The sequence below is a fragment of the Pinus tabuliformis genome, chromosome J (genome assembly GCF_031772625.1).
Source record: "Pinus tabuliformis cultivar Carrire ecotype Pingquan chromosome J, CPIR1, whole genome shotgun sequence".
Lineage (NCBI taxonomy): Eukaryota > Viridiplantae > Streptophyta > Pinopsida > Pinales > Pinaceae > Pinus > Pinus tabuliformis.
In genome coordinates, this window is record NC_142295.1 from 219,445,256 (window position 1) to 219,469,136 (window position 23,881).

Sequence of the window (23,881 nt, forward strand, 5' to 3'; positions counted from 1 at the left end):
AATAGAATTCCACATTAGACAAAATTTATTTTAATTGATTATGTAACATGCATGAGTAAAAAAAATAAAAATAAAAATAAAAAAATTGTTATTACACCACTCATAACATAACTCGCATTTAATTCGTTTTCAAAATTACCAAGGGTTAAGGTAAGTCGAGGCATAATATATGTGTAACATTATTTGAATCCCTCCCAACATGAAACATTGGTATACAGGTAATTACACGATTCATTCACCAAAGTTCAAGGTCACATTTATGATTCATGACAGGACTTAGTCGTCACCCAAAACACATTAATGTTGTGCAAATCCCCGACCCTAAGAGGTGTTGGGCATTCCACTGTTGATCTACAAGCTGACAATCTGACGATGGGGAGATGGTCAGAGGGCTTGAGGTAATCGCTTACCCATCCCATCCGACATTCTTTGAAATTTGGTATGGATTTCCTCGAGGAAACGGCTCTGTAACAGGTGAGGCTTAATTGACGTAGGGTTTTATTTGCTGGTGAATTGTATTGTTGATAACTTGGACCAAAGACTCCCTTAACGCCATTGTTTTCTTGTTTCACAGAACTGTCATTGTTATGGAGGTCTTTCCAGTTGGCTTTTGTCACTCTAACAATGTTCCAACTATGGTAGGGTTATTTCCACCTTACCACAGAGCCTGCAGGTGCTATCATTCTACACAAGGGTTTCAGGGTAATCCCACTCGCAAGTAAGGTCTTTAGTTAATTGCTGAAAGGTTTTGTTGATTCATAGCTTAGTACAAGTTTTAATGAGGTTCAACCCTGTCGACAAGGACTCCGCCGCGACTCTACCTAAAAGCTCCTCAGTCATTATAGAAATGAATAACTCCCACCATGTCAGTATTTCAAGTTTTGAGGGTTTGCTGCATTTGAGTTTTTCTAAATCTCTACAATTGTTTTATGCTGGTAAAGAGGAGTCTGGAAATTATTTTTCTCATGGGATTTTTTATCCAAGCTCTTACCTACATCTCATGCCTTAATTTGATTCAGGTTGGTCTTCTCCTTTGCTACTTCGAGTCCTCTGCTTTGAATAGCGAATGTCGATGCACATAATTACTTAGAGTAGTTTAGAATCCCATTTCTAAGGGTGACTGAGCCTCTATAAACTGAGGCCTTTGTCTTCTTGTTAGAATAGGGAGTGAAAATGAAATATTTCCTTTCGAACTAGAGCGATTTTGCTAAGTAATAACATATTCATTCATGTATTGGACTGTCTATAGGATTTATAATATCTCTTAACCTTTCTGGTGTAATTAATGGTTCTGAGCAGTTATTTTGGCTTTTGTTTAACTGTTTTTCTAGCTCCTACTGCTGTAGAAGTTTCTTTCTATGTATAAGCAAATAGTAATCGATTTTATGACTCTTATGGTCTTAGTATACAATGCATATAATTTCCTTGGTTGAATTTTAAAGTTCTTCTCTCGATTCTTCCAGGAATTCATGTATTAATCCACATGAGGATTTTCTTAGACATACTAGTTCTATTTTTATTACGTTTTTGTGTTATTATAACATTTTAGCATTGAAAGAAAATTGTGTCTCCTATATCCTGTTATGATACATGACATTTCTTATAAATCTAGGTATTTAAGAATTTCATTATGCTCGGTTCTAGCCATAGTCTTTTAAAAAAAGATTAACAGTACACATCATTCCTTTTTTTATTCACATTTCAAAAATTTATAATTATTGTCTATGTTATTTCAAAGCACATGATATTTATTGATTTACATTATCTACCTTTTCATATTTTCTATATAAAATATACCACAGTATTCTGTTACTGTTGCAACATTCTAGTTTCTTTTCCATATTTACCTACAGGCTTGTATACTGAATTTAAATAAATTTAATGAACAAGGTTCAATACTTATCTATTTTTCCTTTGTCTGATTAACTGCAAACCTGTGGAAGATCTCACCACCCAGCCTCGAGTTTGGCAATGACGTTCAAACTCTCCCCCGAGATCTTCCCCTCCAAACAGTATTTATAAACTCTATATTCAATTTGGGTATCTTGAAGCGTCAACTTCAACAGTCCAGCATCAAGTCACATACCCTCATAGATTCTCTCCAGATCTCCCACTGGTTTATCTCACCCAGCTCAAGGAGTTTTTGGTGGCAGCATTCTACTTTTGACCAAATCTATTACTTTCCTCTCTCAAATTCTCCAGCCCCCTAGGCCTTCCTCAAATTCTTCTTTTGAGGAAAAAGGTGAGTAACCACCTTAACTATCTCAGGAGGTTTAACAACTGTTTCATGTTCTTGAAAATACTTTAATTCTTATTATGTATTATTCATAAATTGTTTTGGCCAACTCAACCACAGTTCTTTGGTGTTTCCATCGAACATATGATGATAAAAACATAGCACTACAATAAAAGTAAAATTAAAAGTAGTAGAATAAGTTAATTGTTCATGTAACATGGGGTGTCACATCTCCCCCCTCTTATGAGGAACATCATCCCAGTGTTCTCTTTGATTTATGAAAATAGTGTCAAGTAAGCTTTCCACATGAAATCCTCTTCTTTTGAGGTGGCTTCTTCTGGGCCAAAGTGCTTCCACTCATCTTTAACTTGGGTGATGGCTCATTTCCACAAGTTTGTTTTTCTCCGTTCGAGAATACGAAGAGGTTCTTCCAGAAATTGTCCTTTTGGTTCAACCTGCCCATCATCACAGACTACCATTAGAAATTTAACTTATAATAAAACAATTATATACTAATTTATTTCATTAACTGATTTACCTGCACATTTTCCCAGTTAATTATATGCTGAGGATTGTACACATATTTTTTAAAAAGGAGACATGGAAAACATTATGAACCCAAATATGGCTTGGTAATGCGAGCTTATATGCTATAGGTCCAATTCGTTCCAATACTTGAAAAGGACTGCAGTACCAGAATGCTAATTTAGCACAACTTCTCCATTGCAAGGTATTTTTCTTTGGCTTGACTCGCAAATACACGTAATCTCCTACTTGGAATTCTCTATAGGTTCTCCTTTGGTTTGCATAAATTTTTTGTTTGTCTTGGGTGGCCTTTAATTTTTGACGAATCTTTTTAACTATTTGCTCCATCTCGGCTAGCATATCAGGACCCAATGTTAATCTATTGACATGACTATTCCAATATATGGGTACCCTACACCTTCTTCCATACAATGCTTCGAAGGGACTCATTCCCAATGACTCATGGTGTCCATTATTATAAGAAAACTCCACTAAGTGGAGGTAATCTTCCCACTTATGCGGTTGTTGCATCACAAACATTCTTAACATATCCTCTAAAACTTTATTAACCCATTCAGTCTGAGGATGATAAATGGTATTGAATTGGATTTGTGTGCCCAATCCAGAGAAAAGGGTCTTCTAGAATGTGGATGTAAATTTTACATCCCTATCTAAGATCACTACTTTGGGTATCCCGTGTAGTCTAAATATCCCTATCATAAATATATTTGCAATTTCAACAGTCTTGTAAGTGGATTTTACCGGTATAAAATGAGTTGTTTTACTTAGCTTATCAACCACCACCATAATTGAGTCATGCTACTTTTTATTTCGAGGAAGACCTATGATAAAATCCAAAGTGATCACCTCCCATTTCCACTTAGGGATAGACAATGGTTGAAGTAGTCGAGCGGGGCGTTGGTGTTTTTCCTTCACCAACTGATATTCTAAACATTTAGCCAAATATTAACTAATATATTTTCTTAAGCCTGACCATAAATAACCTTTCTTAATAGCTGAAAGTAGTTTCTAGTATCCCGAGTGGGAAGCATAAGGTTTCCTGTGAAATTCATCCATTAAAAATTGTTTAATAGAATTTTGATTAGGGATATAAATTCGATTTCTAAAGGTTAACAATTTATCAAGATTTATCCCATATTCAGATTTTTCTCCTTTATTCTGAGAATTAATTTCTTGCTTCCAAAGGAAGGTATATTCTGGATCCTTAAGAGATGCTTCTTTAATCATATCAAGGAGATTCGACTTCACTTGGATGAAATGTATTTCATAAATGCAATGCAACTTCCTGCTTAATGCATCGACAAATCGATTTTCCTTTCCCTTAAGGTGCTTTATTTCAAAGTCAAATTCACTTAAAAAGGTTTTCCACCTGGCTTGATGAGCATTTAAACTAGACTGGTTAAAGAAATTTGTAAGACTACTATGATTTGTTAACAACATAAATTTCTTCCCCAGTAGGTAGTGTCGCCACATTTTTAGTGTGTGTACTACTGCTGTTAATTCAAGATCATAAGAAGAGTAACGTTGTTCATATTCCTTCAACTTGCGGGATTCATAGGATATAACTTTTCCCTCTTGTGATAGTACTCCTCCAACACCTTCCTTACTAGCATCTGTGCATACAACAAATGATTTCTCTAGATCTGCAACCTTTAATACAGGTGTAGTGGTAAGTAGGTGTTTCAATTGCTCAAAGCTTTGTTGACATTTAATAGTCCACTAGAAATTCCTTCCCTTCTTTTGTAACAAAGTCATGCGAAAGGCGATTTTTGAAAATCCTTCAATGAACCGATGATAATACCCAGCTAGGCCCAAGAAGGACCTAATATCAGTGACATTCTTTAGGGTAGTCCACTCCATAATGGTCTTAATCTTCTTTAGGTCTACTACTATACCTTCTGCTGATATAACATGACCAAGATATTGTATCTGACTTTTGTAAAAATCACACTTGTTGTACTTAGCGTATAGCTGATTGTCCCATAAGGTTTGCAACACAATTCTCATATTATTTTCATGTTCCTCTTGATTCTTAGAGTAAATTAATATGTCATCAATGAAAATCAGCACAAACTTATCTAAGTATGGCTGAAAAATATTGTTCATCAGACTCATAAAAGTCGCAGGGGCATTCATAAGACCGAAAGGTAGCACTATGAACTCATAATGACCATAACGAGTTTGAAAAGCAGTTTTACAAATGTCTTCTTCCTTAATCCTTATTTGATGATACCCAGATCATAAGTCAATATTGGAGAACACACATGCTCCCCGAACTTGATCGAATAAATCATCAATTTTAGGTAAAGGATATTTCTTGATAGTTAGTTTATTCAACTAACAATAATCAATACATAATCTTAGAGTTCCATACTTTTTCCATACAAACAATACATGAGCTCCCCAGGGAGACACACTGGTGTGGATATAACTTTTATCAGGCAACTCCTACAACTGCATTTTGAGTTAAGTTAATTCAGGTATACTCATACGGAAATGAGTTATGGAAATAAGAGTTGAACCTAGAACTAAATCAGTTGTAAAATTGATATCTCGCTTGGGTGGTAGCCTGAGTATGGATTCAGGAAACACATCAACAAAGTCTTGGATGACAGGAATATCTTCCAGAGAAGTCATCTTGTTCTTGGAATTTGTATATCCCACTTGTACAACATAAATTTGACAACCATTCTTGATGCATTTTCCCAGCTGGTTAGCAGTAATAGGGTGTAACTTAATATTTTTATTAATTCCTCGAATTTCCTTTCTCTGTCCTGATTAAGTGGCATAACTAACAGATTTTCCCTTACAATCTACCAAGGACGAGTGACCTTCCAACTAATCCATCCCTATTAGTACATCATATGATCCCAATGGAAGTATGTTTAAATTAACATAAATTTGTTGTCCTGAGATATCCACAGGACAATTTTTTGTTTTTGCAGCTACCCTTTGCTTCGCCCTTATAGCTAATTGAACTATCCAGGGTTTTTGAAATTTAATGCTTTCCAATTGAAATTCCTTTACAATCTTAGGACTAACATAGCTTAAGCTAGCACATGGGTCAAACAAAATAGAGACAGGTTGATTAGCGATCATACCTTCACATTCAATCATGGTGGGTTCATATTCTACTTGATGGTCATCTAGTGCAACATTTATCTTGGGGATGCTCCTTGCCACCTCCCTAGCCATATAGGCTTCTTACATGTTCAAAAGTTGCTCTGTTATTGCTCTATGTAGACAATTTTTGTAATAATGGGGTTCATCGCACCCCCAACACTGCAAATGATGTTTTTGCTACTGGTCATTAGCAGGATTACTAACTCCATCGGTCTACCTACTTTCAGTAGGTGATGGAACCTTTTGTTGATTCTTTACTGGAAATTTATTAAAGGTTCTTTGCTGTGAATACCTTCCACTGGAAAATTTTGTTTGTCTATTTGGGGGCAAATTTCTTCCCCTCCAATTCAATCCTCCTTTCGAACCTTCATTGGTTTGTTTCATTTGTTGATAACAAATGCAGGTGTTTCACACAACGTCGTCCATTATTTTTGGATAATCAAATTCCAGCTTTTCCTTCATGAAATTAGGTAGACTACTAATGAAATGTTGAATCTTGCAGGCTTTTTATCCCTGCACATATGGTACATATTGCAGTAAAGAGGTAAATCGTTTTACATATTCATCCATAGTTAAGGCTCCCAGCCTTAAATCATGGAATTCCTTCATTTGTTCATCATAATAATGCTCTGTCAAATATTTATCTTTGAAATGCTTCTAAAATTATTTCCATGTGACCTGTTGTTCGTCAATTTTACTTACAATTTTTATTTCTTCCCACCATAGGGTGGCCTTATTTCTTAGTTGATAAAATGGTAGCTGAGCCTTCAATTTATCGTTATATTCATAGATTTGAAAATATTTATTCATATCTATTAACCAGCTTCCACTGCTTCCTTAGTTTCACCTTCAAAAGTTGGGGGTTTTATCTTTTTAAATTCCCCTTGTAATTTAGTTTTCTGTCTTTTTGAATTCCGTCGATCAGAGACATTATCAGAATGTCCTTTGTCATCATCATGTCTTTCCTATGATTCAACATTATCTTCCCCTTGATGTGCTGAACAATTTCGAGTAGGGAAGCATTGGCTTGACAATATTCTTCTCCCAATTGTATCCACATTTCTGGATTGGCCCCTACATACGTTGCATCTAACTGATTTGGTGGTCTGGATCCCCTTTGAATTATGTCGTTGTGACTCCTGCGTTTCTTCTTTGTGTTGAATAATTCACACCTAGTTCCACTATATATATATATATATATATATATATATATATATATATATATATATATATATATATATATATCCCAAAAGCCTCAGTGACATAATCCTGAGCTCTGATGCCATATGTAACATGCATGAGTACTAAAAAAAAAATGTTATTACACCACTCATTACACAACTCACTTTTAATTTATTTGCAAAAGTACTAAGGGTTAAGGTAATTCGAGGCATAATATATGTGTAACATTATTTGAATCCCTCCCAAGCGGAAACATTGGTATACAGGTAATTACATGGTTCATTCACCAAAGTTCAAGGTCACATTTATGATTCATGATAGGACTTAGCTGTCACCCAAAACACATTAATGTTGAGTGAATCCCTCTCTAGATATTTCCTCGGCCCTAACAGGTGTTGGGCATTCCACCATTGATCTGCAAGCTGGTAATCCGACGATGGGGAGATGGTCAAAGGGTTTAAGGTAACTGCCTACCCTCCCATCTGGCATTCTTCAACATTTGGTATGGATTTCCTCGAGGAAATAACATTGCAACAGGTGAGGGTTAATCGACGTAGGGTTTGATTGCTGGTGGATTGTATTATTAATAACCCGGACCAAAGACTCCCTTAACGCCATGGTTTTCTTCTTTCACAGAACTCACATTGTTATGAAGGTCTTTCCGGTTGACTTTTGTCACTCTAACAGTGTTCTGACTATGGCAGGGTTATTTCCACCTTACCACAGATCCTGCATGTGCTATCATTCTACACAATGGTTTCAGGGTAATCCCATTCGCAGGCAAGGTCTTTAGTTAGTTGCTGAAAGGTTTTGTTGAGTCATAGCTTAGTACAAGTTTTAATGAGGTTCAACCCTGTTGACAAGGACTCTGTCGTGGCTCTGCCTCAAAGCTCCTCAGTTATTATAGGTAAGGAATAACTCCCACCATGTCGGTATTTCAAGTTTTGAGGGTTTGTTGCATTTCAATTTTTCTAAATCTTTGAAATTGTTTTATGCTCATAAAGAGGAGTCTGGAAATTCTTTTTCTCACGGGATTTGTTATCCAAGCTCTTACCTATAGCTCATTCCTTAATTTGATTCAGGTTGGTCTTCTCCTTCGCTGCTTCAAGTCCTCTGCTTCGAATAGCGAATGTCGATGCACATAATTACTCGAAGTAGTTTAGAATCCCATTTATAAGGGTGACTAAGTAAAGCAATTTAGGGGAAAAGTTGTTTGGTGTTTCCATCGAACATATGCCGATAAAAACATAGTAGTGTAGTAAAAGTAAAAGTAAAAGCAAAAGCAATAGAATAAGTTAATTGTTAATGTAACGTGGGATGTCACAGATTAAATAATAATAAAAATAAATTAGAATTATGTTTCAACTTTGATTATCTATAATCATCTTTATCTTATTAGATTATTTACTATGATTTTAAAACATACTTTCCATCTTAAGAAACAATTAATTTTTTATGAATAAACATGATTCATTGTGTAATCCCAACTTGGTATGAGACTAGAGATGCTAATTATTTTGATTAATTAAATAATAATAAAAAATTAAATTATGGTTTAGCTCTCATAACCATTATTTTTTACTATAATAAATGTGACTTTAGAAATAAATAAATTCAAATTAACTCATAAATACAATTGATAGTGCTCCTCCTTAGACCTAGCATCTTCTTTGGCTACAACTTTCCCATTGAACAACTTGGTAGTTGCATAGTCACAAACAACCTGCATACATTAAATAAAATTCATTAATATCAGTTCAAATCAAAATAAATGAATCCTTCATTGTCTTACATAAAATCTAAAGTAGTTGAAAAGATTAAAACTTACATATTTTGCATCTAGTGAGTGTGTTGTATTTGACTAGGTTGATATATAGAAATGAATTACACTAAATGGATTTCCTGAAGCCTTTAAATTGGCTTCATCATAACAAATACCATGGCAAAACCATGGGTTGTCAAAACCTGGAGCTAAACATTGTTAATATTAAATTATTATTTTATTTTGTTATTATTTTACTTAGTCAAAATATTTACATAATATAACAAGGAATTACAATATCTATTCCATACTAAGGTGGAGAACCTCTTGACATAATAATTAGCTATATAAAAAATCAAATTCTCCGAAAAATTTATTATTAAAACTACTTGCTATCTTATAAAAAAGTCAAAACTTTTTGTTACTTTATAGAAAATTCAATAAAGTAGATATATATTTATATATATAATTATAATTTTATCATTTTTAAAATCCAATAAAATGGATATATATTTATATATATAATTATAATTTTATAATTTTTAAAATATATTAATCAAATTGACATTTTAAAAAATTAATTAAATGTCGTTAATGACGTGCAAATTTAAAAAATATCTGTAAATAATGGTTAAAAAAATAAAATATGGGTAAATGACAAATTTAACCACTAGAACTTTCATATTACTTGGACACATTATGTGTTCATATTAAATTTAGTGTTATTGGGTGATATTTTATTTCACATTAAAAACAATTTAATAATATAACATTGTAATAAATAAATCTTATTTGAGCATAAATTTAATAAGATTTTGATAAAAAAATACACTTATAATTTTTAAGTGATTTAAAATTAATGTACGATAGATTAATATTTTTTAAAGATTTTTCCACTTATGAAATAAAATAGATCATTAAATTTGGATCAAATTTTCAAATTAATTAGATTCACTCCAACTAAATTGGTAAAAAGAAAATTGCAAACAAATTATTAATTTAAAAATAATTTAAAATTATATTATTTATTTTATTATAATAATATATATTATCTTTCTTTTCTTTTTTTGGAAAATTTCTCAATTTTCTATTAAAAATAAAAAGTTACATCGGTACATACACAAGTGCATTCATATTTTATTCTTAAAGACCATTTGTATGTGTCTGAAGCACTCATCATAGCCAGGCTGCCAAAACAATTTTTACCCAGATAAATTGGTTTCTCTTTTTTACCCTTTTTCTTTTGAACTTTGTGCCAAACCCCAGAGTTTGGAGTGGCCATAACAATAGCTAATTCTTCTCCTTCTAATATTTTTGGTGTTTCATCTGAACCCTTAGAAATGTGTGTTCTGTTTGTTCCACCTACTCCTTGGCTATTTCTCTTTTCATTACGTTGATTCCTAGGAGTTTGAATCACCACTAAGTCAGTGGGTTTCACTGCATGCTTGGCAGGATCCTCTTGTTTCTCTTCTCTCTCCATTTGGGTAACCTGTTGATTCTTTTCCTCTGGTTGTTGCTGGTTCTCATCCATTTATTCATCTTCACCATCAGAATAGGGCGAACCTAGAAATTGCCAACCCTTTGGATTTTGCGATCTCTTCTTTGTCCTTTTTTTCCCTTGACATGAATTCTGCAAATGCCCTATCTAATGGTAGATCCGACACCTAAAAGCAATATCTTCAATATCTAACCATTGTGTCCACTTGAAATCTTGGTGGGTTAGATGGACGTGATTTGGTAGGACTTTACTTAAGTATATATCCACACATATGCTTTCAAAAGTAAATATATCTTTGTCCATCCTTTCTCAATCCATGTTTATAAATCTCTCCAATTAATTTTCAATGTCTTCTAGGACTTGGGGTGTTAGAAAGGAAGAGGGAGATTATGTAACCTTAACCATACCAATATTTTCGTAATCACCATTATTGTGGTGTTGAAACTGAGAAACTGTGGCATTGCAAGGAGATTTTCCCTTCCACAAAACCATGGCCCTTCATTGACGACATATTCCAAGTCTTTATGATTGTTGAATTGTACCACAAAAAATCCCTTCATGCGTAGATGAATATCACATATTTTTGTCCAATTGAGGTAGATCCATTGATGGAGATCTTTAGAGTTGCGCCAGAAACTATTAAATTGGCATATAAGAGCTCTAGCTTGTAGAACAGTGAAAATACTGTTGGCATTATGGTACAAGTATTGTACTTGATGGCAACTCACTCAAGTGGCAAAACTCTATTCAGGCTCTCAAAATGATGAAAATTACGAGGTTCGCAGGTGAATGGTTCAAAAGGTGCGGACCCGCAGGTTCGTCGTTCATGAAGTGCGGTCATACTCGCAGGTTACCCGTTCAGAAAGTTCGGTCCCCTAGTTCACTCACTTCAAGGCATAGAAGTGCGCTCATGTGGGGTTTCTTATGTTTGGCCCGTTGTATTTAGCCCGTCGTTCATGATCCTATGGTTTTGGCCCGTGGTATAGGATCTATTTTAGCCCCAGTTTGGATCCCTTGTATTGATCATTGATGGTTTTGTCCCATGGTGTGAACAAGGACTTGACTATAAATAGGGAAGGAGATCTCTTGGCTGAGACATCTTTGAAAGTTGAATATCTTAAGATCTGAATTTTGGGTTATCAGTTTTAAAAGCTAGATCTAAATCAAGGTAAAATTTAAAAGGCGAATCTATTGCTAAGTCGTGATCTCTCGGGCGCATCATCAGATCTGTGGATCTGACTGTTGTGGTACATTGGAGGACTGTTAATTTGGCCCTAATCAGAGGTTCACAGGTGATCTATAGCGTGAGTGCGGGGGTACACAGTACAGAAGAGGGCGCAATGCGGGTATACGTAGCGCAGCTGAAGGCACAGTGTGGGGTACGCAGTACAGAAGAAGACGAAGTGCGGGTATATGCAGCGCAGCTAAAGGCACAATGCGGGGTACGCAGTACAGAAGAAGATGAAGTGTGGGTATACGCAACGCAGCTGAAGGTGAAGTGCGGGTATCCGCAGGCTTATTTTGGTGAAGTTGCGGACCTGTTTTGAAATATTTGTTGGCTGCCTGTTTTCTATTTGCTGCTGTGATTTGGGTTTAGGTTACTGTTGATTTTCTGTTTACAACATTCTGAGAAGTTTGGGGTGGCTCATTGGTTTGATTGTATAAGGGGATTGGTTGATTCACATGTACTTGATGTTTATTTGATGAGAAGTGGTCCTTGAAAGAAAAGAAGTAGGGGGTTGTAGCTCCCTTCCAGGGGAGACTGGAAAACGAGAGAGAGTTGTAGCTTTTTGCAGGTTGCAGCCTGCGTACTGGTAAAGGACTGCACCAGTGCAAAATCATTGTAAAAGGAGTTTCTAATTGAAAGAAGATAGAGACATATTGCAGCAGGTGGTTTTCACCCACATTGGGTTTCCACCTTATATCTAGTGTTCTTTGGTGTGACTATCTGTTTTTCTTGTTTATGCTCATTATTTTATGACATACAATATTTGAAGAATAATTCAAAGTATAAATATATTGAAAAGAATTTGATAATACTGATTCACCCCCCCCCCTCTCAGTATTATTTACAACAATTGGTATCAGAGCCAGGTTCTTCTGAAGGAGCTTGATCGCTTGAAGGAAGATCTATCATCATGAGCAACTACGAGAGGGAAGCATCAATCAGGGCACCGATTTTTGATGGGACAAACTTCGTGTATTGGAAGGCAAGAGTTACTGCCTATCTTCAATCTTTGGGTACAGAAGTCTGGGACATCGTAGAAACAGGGTATACTTTTCCATCAGCTACTCCTACAGATCCAGCTGAGAAGAAGAAATATGAAACAAATGCAAAAGCAGTCAATACTCTTCTAGGATGTCTATCTCAATCAGAATTTGTGAAAGTTATGCAGTATAAATCTGCAAAAGAAATATGGGACAAGATTGTTCTGAGCTATGAAGGAGATGATCAGGTAAAACGTGCAAAACTTCAAACCCTCAGGATTCAATATGAAAATCTCAAGATGTATAATGATGAAAGTGTGGCTAACTATTTTCTTCGTGTGGATGAGATTGTTAATTGTATGAAAAATTTGGGTGAAGAAATAAAAGAGGCTGTTGTGGTTGAAAAAGTTCTAAGATCTTTGTCACCTAGGTTTGAATCTAAAGTTTCTGCTATAGAAGAAAAGGAGAATCTACAACATCTTAAAATGTCACAACTACATGGAATTCTAACTGCTTATGAAATGAGGAAAGGAGGTCCATATGACAGGAGAGAAGCTGCCTTCAAGGCTTCAGGCAAAGGAGAGTACTATGAATCAGGACATGGGTCAAAAGAAGAAGAAGAATCAAATTTTGTCAGAAATCTTCAACGGGGTGCTGGACGGTTCAGAGGTAAGTTACCCTTCAAATGCTTTGCTTGTGGAAGAGTAGGTCACTATGCTGCCAAATGTCCTCATAAGGATAAGATCGACAAGGGAAAGGAACCTATTAGATGGAACAAGAAACAGAATGCAAATAAGAAAAGCTACTACACTCATGAAGACAGTGATGGTCTATCAAATAGTGATGAAGATGAACGAGGTAATGACTATAAAATTTTAATGGCCTTTGAAGATGATGATTACATGGATGCTATAGATGTGGATAGTTTTTATGAAGAGATATCTAGACTCAAGACATGTATAGAAGAAAAGAATGTGATCATTGATACTCTACAATCTCAAATTGATAAAAAAGAAAAATTTCTTGAAAAGTTAGAATGTGAAATTGTTGGCCTTAGAAAAGAAATTGAGAAAACAAAGGCTATTAATCTTAAGTTTGTCAAAGGATCTGAAACTCTGGATGAGATCATCAATGTACAGCGTTCTCCGCTAAACAAGACAGGTCTGGGGTATAATGGAGAAACATCTCAAGCATCCACCTCAAAGAGTTATCTTGATGCAGCAAGAAGGAATGAGCAAAAGCACAATGGAGATCACCAGGTAAGGCAGGGACGAATTACATCAAGAACAAACAAAGACTACCAGGTAACCCAGGGGCAATCTGTCTTAAGGGTGAACAAAAGCTACAACCAGCCATAGGTAAAATCTTCTCACTTTGCTTCAAGAATGGATGACAATAAGAATTACAATCATTTGGGCGGTAGATTTGATAACCGTAGAAGTTTCTTCAATGGCCAATGTTTCTCTTGCCATAACTTTGGTCACAAAGCAATTCAATGTGTTGCATATAAAACAATCATGACTAGAGAAGCTCAAAAACAAAGAAGTATGACTGGGATTACAAAAAGGACCTATAACAACTTTTCGGCTCTTGAAAATGAAATTGAATGTTCTATTTGTAATAGCTTCGGTCATGAAGATTCTGAATGCAGGAGCAGATTTCAGCAGACAAAGGAATAGGCCTCAAGCACCAGAACATGGAGAATAAAGGAACCACAATCAGAAAGATGTGGGATAGCCTTTTATGCAGAGGGACAGGAAAATCTATGGTACATCGACAGTGGATGTTCGAAGCATATGACAGGTGATAAAGAAAAACTTGAATCATATTCTGCTTTAGAAAAGGGAAAGAAAGTTTCTTTTGGAAATGATACTCCAGCAGCTATAAAAGGAAAAGGCACAGCTCAGTTGAAAGAAAAGGTCAAAGCTGGAAATGTTTTGTATGTTGATGGCTTGAAGCATAACCTTCTGAGTGTCAGTCAGATGTGCGATCAAGGAACCGAGGTAATATTTCGATCAAATGGATGTAGTGTTCGTGATCTTGATACAGGGAAAACAGTGATCAAAGGTAGAAGAACTCCAAATAATCTATACATATTTGAAGAAGGACAACAATAATGCTATTTGAGCAAGGATGATGAACATTGGTTATGGCACCGGAGGTTGGGACATCTAAGCTTTTCACAAATAAGGAAGGCATGCAAATATCAGGCAGTTCGTGGTCTTCCAGATATCAAAATTCCAGACAACACCATATGCAAATCATGTTAGTTTGGTAAGCAAACCAGAACCAACTTCCCGGAGAAGGAAGGATCAGCCAGCAGGCCTCTTGAACTAGTCCATACAGATGTATGTGGTCCTTTCAGAACAAGGTCACCTCGAGGAGAAGAATACTTGATATTATTCATTGACGATTTCTCCAGGTTTGTTTGGTTAGGACTTTTGAAGCACAAAGACGAAGCATTCGAAAAATTCAAATCCTTCAAAGCCTTGGTTGAAAATGAATCAGGTTACAAAATTAAGTGTCTCAGGTCCGACAGAGGTGGGGAGTTTACCTCAAATGAATTTTTCGATTTCTGTGAAGAACATGGGATAAGAAGGGAATTCTCTACAGCTAGAACTCCTCAGCAAAATGGAGTGGTGGAAAGGATGAACAGAACAGTCCAACAAATGGCTCGTGCTATGCTTGATGAGTCTGGAACTCCCGCAACTTTCTGGGGTGAAGTTGCATATGTTGCGGTTGTTATTCTCAACAAAACAAACATCCGAGTGAACAGCACTCAAACTCCTCATGAGCTCTGGTATGGTGAGACTTCTTCGGTAAAGCATTTCAAAATTTTTGGGAGAAAATGCTATATTAAGAATACTGATGAGCAACTTGGCAAACTTGAACCTAGAGCAGATGAAGGCATTCTTCTTGGTTATTCTCCACACAACAAAGCATGTAAGTGCTACAATAAAAGACTTGGAAGAATTGTTGACAGCATTGATGTAGTGGTTGATGAAAAAGGATACACTCCTAGGCAAGTAAATCATGAAAACATCGAAGAAAATGAAGACTACCCTCAAAGACAAAACGATGAAGAAGAAGAACCTCAAGGAGCACCAGAGGAACCGATAAGGATAGAAGAGAAAACTCCATCCAGGTACGTTCATAAGAATCATCCAGAATCTCAGATTTTGGGGCAGAAAGAAGAAGGTGTACAAACAAGAAGAACAATTGCAGAAGCTTCAAGCTATTTGGCATTACTCTCCTCCACTGAACCACAAAATGTAAGAGAGGCATGCAAAGATGAATGTTGGGTCAAAGAAATGGATGAAGAACTTGAGCAGATAAAAAAAAATAACACTTGGGAGTTGGTTTCGAGACCAAAGGATAAAAATGTTATAGGGACAAAATGGATCTTCAAGAATAAGTTGAATGAAAATGGGGAAGTAATTAGAAACAAGGCCAGACTTGTTTGTAAAGGGTATGCCCAGCAAGAAGGAATAGATTTTGAAGAAACTTTTGCTCCTGTTGCAAGACTTGAGGCCATCCGAATGTTCCTTGCTCTCTCAAGCTTTCAAAAGTTCAAAGTATTTCAAATGGACGTGAAATCAGCCTTTCTAAATGGAGACTTAGAAGAAGAAGTATACATTGAGCAACCAGATGATTTCATTCTTGGAAATGATCCAAATCTTGTATGCAGACTAAAAAAGACTCTCTATGGTCTTAAACAAGCTCCAAGGGCTTGGTACTATCGCTTGGACAAATATCTTCATCAACAAGGTTTTTCAAAAGGATCAGCAGATAGCAATCTTTATATAAAAATTGAAAATGACAAATTACTAATACTTGTTGTGTATGTAGATGATATTATCTTTGGCAGCAATGAAGAAGCTATGAGTCAAAGCTTTGCCTTGGTGATGCAGAAAGAATTCGAAATGTCTTTACTTGGAGAACTGACATATTTTCTTGGATTGCAAATCCAACAAAATGAAGGAGGGATCTTCTTGTCTCAAACCAAGTATCTCAAGCAGATTTTGAAGAAATATGGTATGGAAGATGCAAAACCAGTATGTACACCCATGGTCATAGGATGTAACCTCAGTGCAAATGATGAATCAGCAGCAGTGCATCAACCAGCCTACAGATCTATGAGTGGAAGTCTACTTTATTTGACAGGTACTTGACCAGACATCATGCATGCAGTGGGAATAGTTGGAAGATTTCAGGCAAATCCAAAAGAAACTCATCTTTAGGCAGTGAAGAGAATTTTCAAATATATTCAAGGGACTCAAAACTATGGCTTATGGTATCCTAGAGATACAGATCTCACACTTCATGCTTATACAGATGCAGATTGGGCCGGAAGCGTGGATGACAGAAAGAGCACAAGTGGTGGTGCATTCTTTATGGGTTCCAAATTAGTATCTTGGTCCAGTAAGAAACAGAGTTCAATTGCTTTGTCTACAGCTGAAGCGGAATATGTGGCTGCTGCATCTTACTGCACTCAACTCCTTTGGATGATGCCAACCTTGCAGGATTTTCAAATCACTTGTACACCACCTATCTCCGTCTTATGTGATAATACAAGTGTAATCAGCATTTCAAAGAACCCAGTCATGCATTCAAAGACCAAGCACATACCAATCAAGTATCACTTTCTCCGGGAACAAGTGCTTGAACAAAAGGTCAAGTTGGAGTATGTTCCTTCTAAGGAACAAGTTGCTGATATATTCACCAAACCATTGCCCAGGGAGACCTTTGAATACCTCAGGCAAAAGCTGGGGGTTGTTGATGCATCATCTTGTTGTTGACTCTCTTCTAATTGTTGGTTGTACGCAAGGTTCATTTGGAGTATATGCGTACATTTGCTGAGTTGCGGATTGGTCGAAGATCGAATGGAACAGGTTCAGGGGGAGCATATAATGCATTGTTGGCATCAGGAAGTACAGAAGGAATATTGTTGCAATATGTCTCTATCTCTTTCATGGTCATTTATGGTGTTTGGTGGATTATGGATTTTTCTTGAAGAAATTTTTTTCCTTTGCAGATCTGGTTTATAGTCAGGGGGAGCATGTTCTTAGGGGGAGCATAAACCTTTGCCCTTGATGTCAAAGGGGGAGAATGACATTGAAGATCTTGAGGTTGCCATCAAGTCCAAAGGGGGAGATTGTTGGCATTATGGTACAAGTATTGTACTTGATGGCAACTCACTCAAGTGGCAAAACTCTGTTCAGGCTCTCAAAATGATGAAAATTACAAGGTTCGCAGGTGAATGGTTCAAAAGGTGCAAACCCGCAGGTTCGTCGTTCATGAAGTGCGGTCATACTCGCAGGTTACCCGTTCAGAAAGTGCGGTCCCCTAGTTCACTCACTTCAAGGCAGAGAAGTGCGCTCACGTGGGGTTTCTTATGTTTGGCCCGTGGTATTTAGCCCGTCGTTCATGATCCTATGGTTTTGGCCCGTGGTATAGGATCTATTTTAGCCCCAGTTTGGATCCCTTGTATTGATCATTGATGGTTTTGTCCCATGGTGTGAATAAGGACTTGACTATAAATAGGGAAGGAGATCTCTTGGCTGAGACATCTTTGAAAGTTGAATATCTTAAGATCTGAATTTTGGGTTATCAGTTTTAAAAGCTAGATCTAAATCAAGGTAAAATTTAAAAGGCGAATCTCTTGCTAAGTCGTGATCTCTCGGGCGCATGATCAGATCTGTGGATCTGACTGTTTGTGGTACATTGGAGGACTGTTAATTTGGCCCTAATCAAAGGTTCGCAGACGATCTACAGCGTGAGTGCGGGGGTACGCAGTACAGAAGAGGGCGCAGTGCGGGTATACGCAGCGCAACTGAAGGCACAGTGCGGGGTACGCAGTACAGAAGAAGACGAAGTGCGGGTATACGCAGCGCAGCTAAAGGCACAGTGCGGGGTACGCAGTACAGAAGAAGACGAAGTGCGGGTATACGCAATGCAGTTGAAGGTGAAGTGCGGGTATCCGCAGGCTTATTTTGGTGAAGTTGCGGACCTGTTTTGAAATATTTGTTGGCTGCCTGTTTTCTATTTGCTGCTGTGATTTGGGTTTAGGTTACTGTTGATTTTCTGTTTACAGCATTCTGAGAAGTTTGGGGTGGCTCATTGGTTTGATTGTATAAGGGGATTGGTTGATTCACATGTACTTGATGTTTATTTGATGAGAAGTGGTCCTTGAAAGAAAAGAAGTAGGGGGTTGTAGCTCCCTTCCAGGGGAGACTGGAAAACGAGAGAGAGTTGTAGCTCTTTGCAGGTTGCAGCCTGCGTACTGGTAAAGGACTGCACCAGTACAAAATCATTGTAAAAGGAGTTTCTAATTGAAAGAAGATAGAGACATATTGCAGCAGGTGGTTTTCACCCACATTGGGTTTCCACCTTATATCTGGTGTTCTTTGGTGTGACTATCTGTTTTTCTTGTTTATGCTCATTATTTTATGACATACAATATCTGAAGAATAATTCAAAGTATAAATATATTGAAAAGAATTTGATAATACTGATTCACCCCCCCCTCTCAGTATTATTTACAACAAATACCACTCATTTCTGGCAATTTTATTGACATATTTGGATCTTTCTCCATCTTCTCAACTAAGGACCTGGAATTTTCAGATCTAGGGATTTTTTGTCTAGTGTGGCAACATTCACACTCACTACATTCTTAAATGAATTCAACCCTGCCATATGCTTCAAAACAAAATACTTGGAATGACAGATCTGGGTATTCGTTGTCGAGATTTAGCGAAAAACAACAAGCGAAGGATAAGATGGGGATCTCGTATGTTCCATATCTGCTGGTCGTGCGAAATAATGAGTCTTGGTTGAGCTTAGAGGCTCATTCTACAACCTAGTATGATGTGTAAACATCCCCGTCCATCATCAAAGTTGAAATTTTGCTCAATTCGATCAAAATATTTTTTTTTAAATTTAAAAAAATAAATTAATAACTATACAAAACATTTAAATAATGTTTACTCATAAAAAAACTTTGCATGTGAAGAAATTAGATCTCTCTCAACTCATATTAAATCCATATTTAAAATAAATCTTCACTTAAATCCATCCTCTCAATAAATTTTTTGTGTGATGCAATACCCTTACCACTAATTCAATAATGAAAATAGTCCTCGGGTTATATATCTGAATAGAAGATAGCAGACACCAAGACCTCTGCAACGTTGCAAGTTCGTACGTTGTAAACCGTAACCATTCTCGCCTCTTAATCATACATATCATCTATCTGGGAAAATGTATTTATTCTTATCCTATACCTTTAATCAATATATATCATCTATAATATAATTAAATTCAAGGAAGATATATTTAGTTTTATGTGCATGTCAAGCATAAGTTTAGTAGTTGGCTTTTCAATTTTGAAAGGCAGTTTATTATTAAAAGATATAACAAGATTTTTAGGTTAATTTTTTTAATTATTATTTTTGATATTTTAAATACTTTAAAAATTGACATTATAATAAATTAATATTATTTTATTTTATTATTATAATTAATTTTATTTTTAAAATTTGATTTACTAATATTATGAAATATATATAATTATTTAAATTAATAAAAAGTTTAATTATGATAAATTTGTATTAATTTATTTATATTATTATTAAATTATTTTTTAATTATTAATTAATATTATAAATTTTATTTTTTATATATTATAAATATGTTTAATTATAATTATAATAAATTTATATTGGTGTTAATTGAGTTTATTTGGGTGATTAGGATGATTTATTATAATTTTTTCACTAAAATTTAATTTCAAATGGCATATTCTTACATGGGAAAATGTTTACTGATTTATTTATTATTATGACGATAATTATGATTTTTTTTTTTTTTTTAAGTTTTTTTTGAAGCTAATAATTATATTGATAAATATGTCTATTTTGAAATAGGACTTTCACAATTTTAATTTATTTATCAATAATTATTAGCTGTATGTTAGAGATTTAACCTTCACATATTCTATAATGTTTTTAGTAGGATTCAAAAATCAAAGTTTCATATTTATCTTTAAAGTAGTTATGTCTTTTTTGTCTGGTTTTTAAAGAAACGGATATGAAGGTTTATATTATAAAAAGAAAGCTTAGATACAACCTAGAACCATTGCATTTTTTCAGATTTACCAATATCCCTTGCCGCTTTGAGATTGAGCATGTTGGCTGAATCCAAATCCTCTTGCAAATAATGCAAAAAATTGATTATCTTTCCAACTAATTTTTTTCCAAAATACTCCAAAGATCCAAATACATTTATATTCCATTTCTTACTACTTTAAATTTTACTGAATTCTTGTTTATTTTGGCAAGATGTTTTTTCCCTTTCCCCCAACTTGGATCAACCTGTATTTTCTATTAAATTCGTAGAATCACCCTTTTATGAGTGATATTTGTTCTTTTTGGTCACTTTTCCATTTTCCTTATCAACCAAGAATTTATTTTTCCAGTCTTGTTTCTTGAGAGTGCAATAAAGGGTCCATACTTTACATCGATTTGATGGGCATGGGCCTCCTATGTCTCTTATTTCGATGGATCCTCTTTGACATGCATTTCTTCCTCATTATCTTTTGCTTCCTTTGATGGATCCTCTTTGACACGCACTTCTTCCTAACTTTCTTTTTCTTCCTCCTTGTTCTAGGTACCTTCTTCCGTGTATATAGTATAATGTTCTATCTTAACACCTCCCCACCATTTAGGCCTCCGACTATTTTTCTAGTCTCTATTATCCTACATTCGCTTCGAGAAATTCTTGATTACATGGCATTTTATTTCATAACACAATCACATTGGAATGAGACACTTTCATAGTCAACCTTCTAAACACATACATAATTTGGAGCCACTAGTTTTATGTTGGTAAGGAAGCCTTTGAGAACGTCTTTCAGATTAATTACATCACTAGGATTTGGTAGACATTTCGAACCAAATAATATGGTTCATCCCTAAGTTCTAACATTATATCCCTACATAGAAGGGAATTGGCTGATAAAGCTCATCAGTTTGAATGAGCAAGACTACAAGTTTCTAAGAAAAAAATTGATCTTACTTTTATAAAATGTTGTAGGGATGCATCAATAGTTCTGGTTTTCACTCGCATTAATCATCTTCTAAACAATTCTAAAAATAATCGTATTTGTCTTAAAACTAGTTTAGCTTTAATTAGATCAGAGATCTATAAGGTAAGGAGAGATCTTGATTTTCTATCTCGCAAGTTATTATATCTTCACTTGGATCTGGCGAATGGCGTTTCTGGTGTTCTTTGAGGAGTGATATATGGTGGTTATGCTCCGAAGGCTCTACATTTAAAATATATTTAAAAAGGAATCAATTTGCAAAATTCAGCAGTCTACAACGACTTCTCCCATTTCCCTAGTTGTCAAACCTCATTTATTCAAACATTAAATAAGATAAATGACGAGCAAAATTTTTGCCCTTAACTCATGGTTTTGTAACCAAATTTCAAAGTCGACCTCATTTCATCAATCTTCAGAGCCTGAATCTAGGTAAAAAAATGATTTTTTTCCCTATGGTTCGAGCAATGAAATCATCTCCATCCTTTATAGCAATGAATTTAATTATGTTGCAGCAATGAAGTTCCCTCTTCGAGCTTCGACAATGTAACTGGTTACTCTAATTTGGTTCATGATAATCAAGTCAATGGAGAGGTTTTTTTTCGGAGCCAACGTTGATCTTGATTCATCCCTCCACAATAAAGAATCTCTTGCTTTCTCTGAATTCGACGCAAGCAATGAACTTTGTTCCTCTCACTCAAGCATTGAAAGAAAGAAAAAAAGAAAGAAATTCTTTTAACATCCACGAGGCTAAAGATAGCCTATGGGAGATATTTCTTCTTCATCTTGTTGATGTATTCGACCCTTTTTCTATGAAGCTTCACAATAAATGCTCCCAACTTCTCAACAAACCCCTCGCTAAAGAGATTATCCGAAGAGCTCGCTGCCAGCATATCTAATTTTCCCTGTTGTCTTTGAAGGCCTCACATTCTAAAATGAAATTCTTTTCTATTTCCACATTTTCGGAAGAACAAAAAATTCATACTCATTCCTCCCACACTTCCTTTGGCCTTTTCCAACACCCTGTTTCACAACAGAGTTGATGAGAATTAGTCCTTAATTGAGAAATAAGAATTTTGGCTCTCCAAGAGATACTGGCCTCTGTGTATGATTTTGGTTGATGACTATGAGTGGGATTAAACACTTCAATGCAATATTTTTTCTTTCTTCCTAACTCCTTATTCCGAGTGCGCTTGTGGAACTTATCCATAACAAAAGCTTTTATCTCTTTGTTTTTTATGGGACACGTGTTCAAGCAAATACCCCATTTAATAAACCATTTTTTATTTTGCTACATCAAAGTTTTTTTTTTTGGACAATTTGTCATTAAAGACAACCTTAGGCCATCAACCCTCTTCCATTTGCTCAATTTTTTTTAAATGCCTATGAATCGCACCATAACGATTGCTTCAATAGGGGCAGCCCCTATTTCACTTAACAAGATAACATAAGGAATTGCACTTTTAATATTGATATTGTTTGTAATCAAATGCTTCTGGATTTTCTCAATTTGTCTCCACTATGAAGAGCACTAGTATTGCAGCAAGAATGTTGCAATTCCTAGGGCTATCAACTTTACTTTATCAACTCGGGGTTCGTACAAACTTGGAGGTGATAGTCCTGTATACACAAGCATATGTGATGGGTACACTCTGTTTGAGTCGGTCCTTACAACCCTCCGTCAGAGATCTTTTCGCCTTTGCATATCATTTTAGGTGTCTCGCTTGTTCCACTTCGTTGCATTCTGCTAGGGGCATGCCATTGACTGACGAGGGGCTTTGGTTGTTCTGTGTTTCCTCATGTTTGTACCTGCAGGGTTAGTGAAAAAACAAATTTTCTCAAAAATCACTGAAGTCCATAATCATGCATTCATTGTCATAAAGTTTTGTTTCATTAAAAAAGTCCTAGAGTCTAGGGTTGTCAGTCCTTTGCATATACATAATACGAGCCTGCATGTCATGAGGTTGATATCAATAGATTCTTATGTAATGAGTTTTTCATAAAGCATTTTAAACATTTTTAGTTCAAAACCCTGTTTTGGACTTAAAAATTGTTGATGTAAATAATTGTATTTGTTTTATCTCAAAGAGTTTCAGAGCAAGCCTCTGATCTTTTCCGAAGCCAAATTGCAAGATCCATGCAAAAATCAACAAAAGGTGATCAGTCCAAACCTCAGAAAAGCATGAGAAAATCAAAAAGCAGTGTTGTATTAAAAGACCAAAA

At 35.5% G+C, this 23,881-nt stretch overlaps 1 long non-coding RNA gene across 1 annotated transcript; it reads left to right on the plus strand.

The window, feature by feature from the left end:
- Positions 1 to 260: 260 nt before the first annotated feature.
- LOC149226488 (uncharacterized) lies at positions 261 to 1,282 on the plus strand. Its single transcript, XR_016247049.1, has 3 exons — positions 261 to 474; positions 575 to 718; positions 1,020 to 1,282. It is a non-coding gene; the product is annotated as an uncharacterized LOC149226488 (long non-coding RNA).
- Positions 1,283 to 23,881: the final 22,599 nt, after the last annotated feature.